Below are 9,940 nucleotides of genomic sequence, written 5' to 3'. Positions count from 1 at the left end.
TGTTCTTTTATTGTTTTTCTTTCTGATCTTGACTCAAATTCAATTCACTGGATTTCTTTTGCTGTCTCCTGCTGTTTCTATTTCAATCTTTCTTGTGATCGATCAAGGAACCAAACTGCCATTGCTATTGGCTCCTCTGCACCCTTATCAGTTTCAAAGAGAATTCAAAGAGATCTGAAAGACTGGTAAAAAGTTCTGATGCAGTGAGGTTCTCGATTTCAAAATGTTATTACAGTTCAACAGCATCGATAGGAGGAATAGTAATTAATAAAATACCTCAGGAAATTTTTTTAAAAGTCAAGATTTTCCTTCCATTGATGTGCAACACTTGCACCCACATCTCTTCCCTCACCACGGTCTACGGCTCCAAACAGGCCTTTCACGAGAAGCAACACTTCACTTGTACATCCAGAACAGATTGCTTTCCTCAGCGCCTCCACACCATTCGCAACCACAGTGACCTCTCAGTGGCCAACCATTTAATTCCGGGTCACACTTCCACACTCACATGTCTGTCCATGAACTTGTGTACTGTCCCACCATGACCAACTGCAGATCGGAGTTTCCATCTGGGCAGCCTTCAGCCACATGGCATGAACGTGTCCATTAAACCTGCGTGTCTTTTATTTCCCCTCCCCCTTTTTCCTGTCTTTCCCCTCCTTTCACCTGCCATTTCCATCCCTCCTTCCCCTCATTGTTGCTGTCCCCTCCCTCCTTCCTCCATCTATCATCTCCTACCTTTGCCACTTCCACACCCCCTACCCTTTTTTTCAGATGCTAGCCGGCATTTTCTCATACTTTGATGAAGGGCTCATGCCCAAAACGTCAGTAATGTATCTTTATCTTTGCTACATACAGGGCACTGTTTGACCTGCTAATTTTCTCCATCATTTAGTGTTTTCACTTCAATCACAATATCTACAGATTTTCATGATTTACAACAAATGCAGTTGGTATCTTTGAGTACCAAAAATATTGAACGTTGTAAAACAGAATCTTTGTCCAGACATCTGCTTCCCAACAAATTGTTTGGTAAGAATTTTATGTTAAATTTAATTTCATGGCTATGGACATGTTTTTCTCTTACATCACTTTTAATTTTTATCGTGTGATCTCAACAAGCATTTCAGTTGATATTTCATGCATTGCCGCCTTTGAAAGGTCTCCTGCTTCATTTCAGCACAAATAAACAGTAAATAAACTATCTGATATTGAACTTCTCACAATTGGCTCTTGCCCAAGAAAGCACCCATTATCAAACATTTCCATACACCCCCAATTCATGATGCAGCCTGCACTGGGAGCACATTAGAAACATTTAAGTGCAGCAATAATGTAGCCAATAGATCTGGAGTAACCATGCTAAGATTTTGTCTGCTGTAATTTCTAGGTACTGAACACATGCCAAAAGTGTCAGTAATGCATGTATTAACAGTGTTTGTGAAAATATTTCAAGCTTGGTTATTGAACATTAACCATACAAGTTTCTTGTCAGCCACGACCAAATCATTCCAAAAAATTATGTACGTACTTGCTCAAGTCAGAGTTAAGGTTTGTGTCGATGGCAGCAAACTCAGAGATAGCAAATCAATTTAATTAATAAAAATATCTTCAGGCTTCTTCAGACATCGACAATTAAGTTGAGCCTTTAAAAATGTACGGTGATTGTAGGGTAATTGGTGAATTTTGGGCGCATGGGCTTGTGGACCGGAAGGGCATGTTATTGTACTGTATGCCTGTTGTGTTTGGAGCGTATCGGGCTCATTGGATTCACAGAGAGACAAGTCTGGACACAAAGGAGACAAACAGGGGAAGATATCAAATGATACTTACTCTACTACTAAACAACTAAATAGACATTCACACCCAGGTTGGACACTGCTACCAGTGGCTGCCTATCTTCTGCATGCTCCCACATGTATACACAGATCACAGACAGGGTCTTTCAAAAACACTCCTGATTCACTGTACCAACAGGGGTGCGGTTTTCTGCAAGCATTGTTCTATCGCAGCACTGCGGCGCAATTCAAATGTAGTGTACAACTTACCCACGACTCCTTCAGCGATGTCCACAGAAGTGATCTGGTGTGGAGTGATGTCCGGGACTTGGACCAAGAGGCAGAGAGAAAGAAATGTGGTGAACATTAATGTTTTATATTGGTTTGAGCTGGGCGACTGGCCAACAAATCACTTAAACGAGCCAGCAGTAAGGTGTGCACTAATGGGTGGCCGGAGTCCAACCTTAATTGGTGAATTTGTCGGTGTTTCACTGTGCTTAGTCTGCTTTACTGACATTGGATGTGTATTATCTCTACCACTAAAGACACTCTGCTTGGGTATAACTGTGTATGTACCCATTATCATTCATTGTTGTACCACTAGTTTCTGCTAATAAAATTGAAGTGCCAGTTGATGAAGAGGACGAAGGCTGTGTAGTTAACCATGGCTTTTATTCGCAGAAACTAGCGCCTCAATAATGAATGATAATGGGAGAGGGTGCTGAGGACAAGCAGGGTTTCCGAAGGGCTTCAGGTGCTGAAGGCTTCCTGATCATATCGGAGGTGTAAGGTCTGAAGCTCAGGTTGCTGAAGGTTTCAACTGGATTCTGTGCTGCTGCAGAGACAGTCAGTGTCTCTGAAGGGTCTCTCTTTCCCCTATTGTTAGGGGTGCTGGGCAACGTTCATTGACTCTTTGATTGCCTTACAGCCTATAACACTGAAGTATACCATGAATATTACATTTTTATGTATTATTACCCGACAATAAAAGGAACCTTTGAGATACAACACAGAAACAGGGTCTTCGGCATATCGAGACCATACCAACATTCAACAGCCACTTTATACTGATTCCATGTTTTATTCTCCCCACATCCACCTTAATTCCCCTCAGATTCCAGGGGAAGTTGTAGGTTTCAATAACATCACCCTTGCGAGCTGCTGTCTCATGAAGGCAGCCAACATCATAAAAGACCCCTGTCATACTGACAACACCCATTTCTCGCTGCTACCTTCAGGGAGAACGAACAGAAGCCCTCTACATCTAAGTTCAAGAGTAGTTTCTTTTTAATTTCCAACAATCATCAATCATCAATCATGGAACCTCCATGTCATGACCACCAAATAAATGTTCTGTCATCATCACTCTTCCTTGCACCAACTACAACTATGAGTTGAACTAACTAACTATCTAACTTTTTATATTTAGGATATATTTTCTCCCTCATAACATCTTGTGCTAATCAAATTTCTTTCATTGTTCGTGAACGTTACATATCTGTGTACCGGAAGCAATTCAGAATTTTAGTTTGGTTACTGAGGTTTGGGATTCCATTTGTAATCTGATTGATACTACCTCCCTTTGTGCACGATATTGCTTATTCCAATTTAAAGTGGTCCATAGAGTATATATGTCTAAAGTTGAATTTTCTAATTTTTACACTGATATAAACCCTCTACATGACAAATGTTAAATTCCTGAGGTTTCTTTGATTCACATTTTTTGGACTTGCCCTAGTTCAGAAAAAAATAGAAAGATATTTCTCAAAAATGATCAGAGATTCTTAAGGTTAAATTGAAACCTTTCTCTTTAATTACCCTGTAGGACCATTTCAAGATGATGGTGTTTCACTGATTCCAACCAAATTTTATATTTTATTTCACTGATAGCCAGGCATGCAATTTTGATTAAAAGGAAAGACAATACTCCACCTAGACATTTTTTTTTCTTTGGCTTGGCTTCGCGGACGAAGATTTATGGAGGGGGTAAAAAGTCCACGTCAGCTGCAGGCTCGTTTGTGGCTGACCAGTCCGATGCGGGACAGGCAGACACGATTGCAGCGGTTGCAAGGGAAAATTGGTTGGTTGGGGTTTGGTGTTGGGTTTTTCCTCCTTTGCCTTTTGTCAGTGAGGTGGGCTCTGCGGTCTTCTTCAAAGGAGGCTGCTGCCCGCCAAACTGTGAGGCGCCAAGATGCACGGTTTGAGGCGTTATCAGCCCACTGGCGGTGGTCAATGTGGCAGGCACCAAGAGATTTCTTTAGGCAGTCCTTGTACCTTTTCTTTGGTGCACCTCTGTCACGGTGGCCAGTGGAGAGCTCGCCATATAATACGATCTTGGGAAGGCGATGGTCCTCCATTCTGGAGACGTGACCCATCCAGCGCAGCTGGATCTTCAGCAGCGTGGACTCGATGCTGTCGACCTCTGCCATCTCGAGTACCTCGACGTTATGGGTGTGAGCGCTCCAATGGATGTTGAGGATGGAGCGGAGACAACGCTGGTGGAAGCGTTCTAGGAGCAGTAGGTGGTGCCGGTAGAGGACCCATGATTCGGAGCCGAACAGGAGCGTGGGTATGACAACGGCTCTGTATACGCTTATCTTTGTGAGGTTTTTCAGTTGGTTGTTTTTCCAGACTCTTTTGTGTAGTCTTCCAAAGGCGCTATTTGCCTTGGCGAGTCTGTTGTCTATCTCATTGTCGATCCTTGCATCTGATGAAATGGTGCAGCCGAGATAGGTAAACTGGTTGACCGTTTTGAGTTTTGTGTGCCCGATGGAGATGTGGGGGGGCTGGTAGTCATGGTGGGGAGCTGGCTGATGGAGGACCTCAGTTTTCTTCAGGCTGACTTCCAGGCCAAACATTTTGGCAGTTTCCGCAAAGCAGGACGTCAAGCGCTGAAGAGCTGGCTCTGAATGGGCAACTAAAGCGGCATCATCTGCAAAGAGTAGTTCACGGACAAGTTTCTCTTGTGTCTTGGTGTGAGCTTGCAGGCGCCTCAGATTGAAGAGACTGCCATCCGTGCGGTACCGGATGTAAACAGCGTCTTCATTGTTGGGGTCTTTCATGGCTTGGTTCAGCATCATGCTGAAGAAGATTGAAAAGAGGGTTGGTGCGAGAACACAGCCTTGCTTCACGCCATTGTTAATGGAGAAGGGTTCAGAGAGCTCATTGCTGTATCTGACCCGACCTTGTTGGTTTTCGTGCAGTTGGATAATCATGTTGAGGAACTTTGGGGGACATCCGATGTGCTCTAGTATTTGCCAAAGCCCTTTCCTGCTCACGGTGTCGAAGGCTTTGGTGAGGTCAACAAAGGTGATGTAGAGTCCTTTGTTTTGTTCTCTACACTTTTCTTGGAGCTGTCTGAGGGCAAAGACCATGTCAGTGGTTCCTCTGTTAGCGCGAAAGCCGCACTGTGATTCTGGGAGAATATTCTCAGTGACACTAGGTATTATTCTATTTAGTAGAATCCTAGCGAAGATTTTGCCTGCAATGGAGAGCAACGTGATTCCCCTGTAGTTTGAGCAGTCTGATTTCTCGCCTTTGTTTTTGTACAGGGTGATGATGGTGGCATCACGAAGATCCTGAGGCAGTTTACCTTGGTCCCAACAAAGCTTGAAAAACTCATGCAGTTTGGCATGCAGAGTTTTGCCGCCAGCCTTCCAGACTTCTGGGGGGATTCCATCCATACCTGCTGCTTTGCCACTTTTCAGTTGTTCGATTGCCTTATATGTCTCATCCAGGGTGGGAACCTCATCCAGCTCTAGCCTTAGGGGCTGTTGAGGGAGCTGGAGCAGGGCGGAATCTTGGACTGAGCGGTTGGTACTGAAAAGAGATTGGAAGTGTTCTGACCATCGGTTGAGGATGGAGATCTTGTTGCTGAGGAGGACTTTGCCGTCTGAGCTGCGCAGCGGGCTTTGGACTTGGGGTGAGGGGCCGTACACAGCCTTTAGAGCCTCGTAGAAACCCCTGAAGTCGCCAATGTCCGCGCTGAGCTGTGTTCGTTTGGCGAGGCTAGTCCACCACTCATTTTGGATCTCCCGGAGTTTGCGCTGAAGATGGCTGCATGCGCGACGGAAGGCTTGTTTCTTCTCTGGACAGGACGGCTTTGTAAGGTGAGCCTGGTGGGCAGCTCGCTTCTTTGCCAGCAGCTCCTGGATTTCCTGGCTGTTTTCGTCAAACCAGTCCTTGTATTTCCTGGAGGAGAAGCCCAGTACCTCTTCAGTGGATTGCAGTATGGTAGTCTTCAACTGATCCCAGAGGGTTTCAGGGGACGGGTCCGTGAGGCGGGTTGCAACGTCGAGCTTTGCTTTGAGGTTTGCCTGGAAGTTTCCTCTCGCTTCGTCTGACTGCAGTTTTCCAACATTGAACCTCTTTCTGGGGGCTTTATTGTTCCTGGGTTTGGCTTGAAGTGAAGGTTGAGCTTGCAGCGAACCAGCCGGTGGTCAGTGTGGCATTCCGCGCTAGGCATGACCCTGGTGTGGAGCACATCTTGTTTGTCACTTTCTCGCACCAGGATGTAGTCCAGGAGGTGCCAGTGTTTGGATCGGGGATGCATCCAGGTGGTCTTAAGGCTGTCCCTCTGCTGAAAAAGGGTGTTTGTAATGACAAGCCGCTGTTCTGCGCAGAGCTCCAACAGGAGGCGCCCATTGTCGTTGCACTTGCCGACGCCATGCTTGCCCAGGATTCCTGGCCAGGTTTCTGAGTCTTTGCCGACACGAGCGTTGAAGTCGCCCAGGATGACAACCTTGTCGGCTGTAGGGGTACGTTGGATGAGGTTGCGCAGGTCGGTGTAGAACTTGTTCTTTTCTGCTGGTTCCGCCTGGAGGGTTGGAGCATAGACACTGATGAGGGTGATGTGACGCTTGTTTTGAAGTGGGAGTCGCATGGACATGATTCGGTCCGAGAGGCCTGTCGGAAGGTTTTCGAGTTTGGAGGCAATGAAGCTCTTGACCATGAAGCCTACACCAGATAGGCGTCGTTCATCCGAAGGCTTGCCAGACCAGTAGAGTGTGTAGCCCGCGCCGCGTTCTTGGAAGCTGCCTACATCTGCCAGGCGGACTTCACTGAGAGCGGCTATGTCGATGTCAAGTCTGAGGAGTTCATGTGCAATGAGGGCCCCGGCCCCGGTCCGGGCGAAGGGTAGACGGCGGCGGCCACGATACGGGCAGGAGCAAGGGGGAGACGGCGGCCCCAGTCCGGGCACAGGGAGAGCAGCAGCGGCCCCGGCCCCGGTCCGGGCGAAGGGTAGACGGCGGCGGCCCCGATCCGGGCAGGAGCAAGGGGGAGATGGCGGCCCCAGTCCGGGCACAGGGAGAGCAGCGGCGGCCCCGGCCCCGGTCCGGGCGAAGGGTAGACGGCGGCGGCCCCGATACGGGCAGGAGCAAGGGGGAGACGGCGGCCCCGGCCTCGGTCGAGTGAGGCAGACGGAGGCCCCGGTCCGGGCAGTATGGACCGACCTAGGAGGGGAGGCAGGCCCCTCCAGCCCGGGTAAGAAACCTGCATAGGAGAAGGCCACTCCGATATAAAACCTACGACCCAAGGACCTCGCTGCCACGTCCCAGCTTGCTTGGCCACGGCACACGAACCATGGGTGTAAAGGGTGGGGCCAGTACTGCGCGCACTGCACTCCACCTAAAAGCTCCTTTGCGCAGGCCTGAGGACAGGTCCACGTCCTCCCCCTCCACGTCCTCCCCCTCAAAAGATGCTCACAAACTCAAGCTAGCATGCTGGAACATCAGAACCATGCTAGATAAGACTGACAGCCATCGACCTGAACGTCGGTCTGCCCTCATTGCACTCCACCTAGACATACACAATAGTTAAATGGCATTATGTCTTGTTTATGTTTAGAAAAAAATTAGATGTATTATTAAATATTCAAATGCTAATTTCCTAAAAACACGGGGCTCTTTTATGGGCCATTACCACAATCTAAGTTTTAGGGTTATTATAATTTTTGTTGCATCCAGGTTTTCTTCACTTGATATCCACATGTTAGTTTTTTTCCCAACCTTGTATAGTGGTTGGGGTTTTCAATTAACGATGGTGTTTTTTTTTACACTATTGTATAATGGTCGGGGTTTTCAATTAACGATGGTGTTTTTTTTCACCATTGTCTAGTGGTCAGGGTTTTCAATTAACAATGGTGGTTTTTTTTTCCAACCTTGTATAGTGGACGGGGTTTTGAATTAATGATGGTGTTTCTTTTCTTGTATTTAAATATATAATTGGATTGTTTAATTATTGCAAGCTTTAATAAAAATATCTTAAGAAGAAAAAAGTTTTTTTTTAGTTCATCTGTATATTTGTACCTATGTATATGACATTCAATTCATACTCATATATACTAAGGGGAATTTCCACTGGCTGATAAACTTACCAACACAGAGGTCTTGGGGGTATGGGAGTAAACGAAGCATCCAGAGGAAATCAGTACAGACTCAAGGAGGACATGCAAGCTCTCCACTGACAGGATCAAGGTCAGGATTGAATCCAGGTCTCTAACATTGTGAGGCACTGAATCAAATAGCTATGCCAGTCTGCCTGCCTTGAGATTTTATAGCCCTACTCTACCTCAGTATTAAAGTTCAAAGTTCAGATCTGTTGTCAGAGTACATGAATGTCATCACATGCAGCCCATAAAAGATTAGTTTTCCCAAGGACCAGGCAAAATTACCACTTATCGATAACTGTCAACTGTGCTCTGATACTGATGGAGATTGTGGAGGAGGTTTGCTTACCAATATTCATTGATTGTTGTCTGGTTGTGAAGAATTCCAGAATTCAATTGCACATTGGGGTGTTGAGGCCCAGGACTTGGAGTTTGCTGGTCAGTTCCAAGGGAATAATGGTGTTGAATGCCAAACTGTAGTCAATAAAAAGAGCATGCACCTTTTTTTGTGGAGCCAGTGAAATAGCATCTGCCATAAACCTGATGCTGCAGTAGGCAAATTGGAATGGATCCATGTCCCTGCTCAGACAGGAGCTGATATACGTCAACACCAGCCTCTCAAAACACCAACACTGTGGATGCAAGAGCCACTAGTTGGTAGTTATTGAGATAGGTTTCCATGCTCTTTTCAAGCACAGGTTCGATATGAGGCCTGTTTGAAACAGGTACCACATCATGCCAGAGTGAGATGTTGAAGTTATTCATGATTACATTGGCAAGTTGGTCAGCACAGGTTTTCAGTAAACAGCCGGGTTCTCTGTCCGGGCAGGATGCTCTCTTTGGATTCACTCTCCCAAAGGCAGCTCACACATCATCTTCAGATACTGACAGTAAAGGGTCATCAGAGGATAAGGGGTGTGCAGTGGCTTTTCCCTGTTTCTGGTGGTCAAATCGGGCACAGAAGGCATTGAGTTCATCTGGGAGCAAAGCTCTCCTGTCTCCTACTTCACCGGATTAGAGTTTGGAGCAAGTTATATCAGTTAGGTTCTGCTACTGCTGTCGGCCATCCTTCATTTTTTCCATTCTCATCCAGAGTCTTCACTTCACCTGAGATGGCTTTCTGTAGGTCATACTTTCTCCTTGTGTAGATCTCCAGATTTAAATGCCTGTGATCTGGCTCTCATCACAATCTAGACATCATTGTTCACCCAGGGCTTCTGGTTGGGGAAAACCCCAGACAATTTGGTGGGGATCATGGTGGTTTTGATAAAGTCTGGAATGGCACTGGTGTAATCATTCTGCTGAATTCTTGAACACTGTCCAATCCACTGATCTGAGGTAGTCCTGTAACTGCGCTTTAGCCTCCTGTGACCACCTTCTGGCTGTTCTGATCTCATTTCCTGCTTTGAAGAACGTTTGAAATTTGGAAGCTAAAACAGCAGTTTTATTTTCTTGGAGACTTCAGGACTGGTTGAACATCCTACAGATCTGCAACAATTATTTTTTTTAGCAGCAGAGGGGGCTCTGATATTTAGTGGAATGATGTCCAGGGGAATAAGAAATGTTCACGTTAATTTATCACTAAGGTGATAATCTACACAATCCTTTTTACGATCTGATTTTCATGAGCATTATATTTTTTGACAATCAGAATTTTCCTCTGTGGAATGCAATGGTATGAATTTTCCATCTGAAAGGGATGACACCAGAGTTTAACCTGCTCATCCTCTTGTAAAATATGGATGTACAAGTGACGTGTTTTTCTTCTTGTGTC

The sequence above is a fragment of the Narcine bancroftii genome, chromosome 2, assembly GCF_036971445.1.
Source record: "Narcine bancroftii isolate sNarBan1 chromosome 2, sNarBan1.hap1, whole genome shotgun sequence".
NCBI classification, from domain to species: domain Eukaryota; kingdom Metazoa; phylum Chordata; class Chondrichthyes; order Torpediniformes; family Narcinidae; genus Narcine; species Narcine bancroftii.
The sequence above is the reverse complement of the archived record's forward strand: the minus strand, read 5'-3'. Positions refer to the sequence as shown.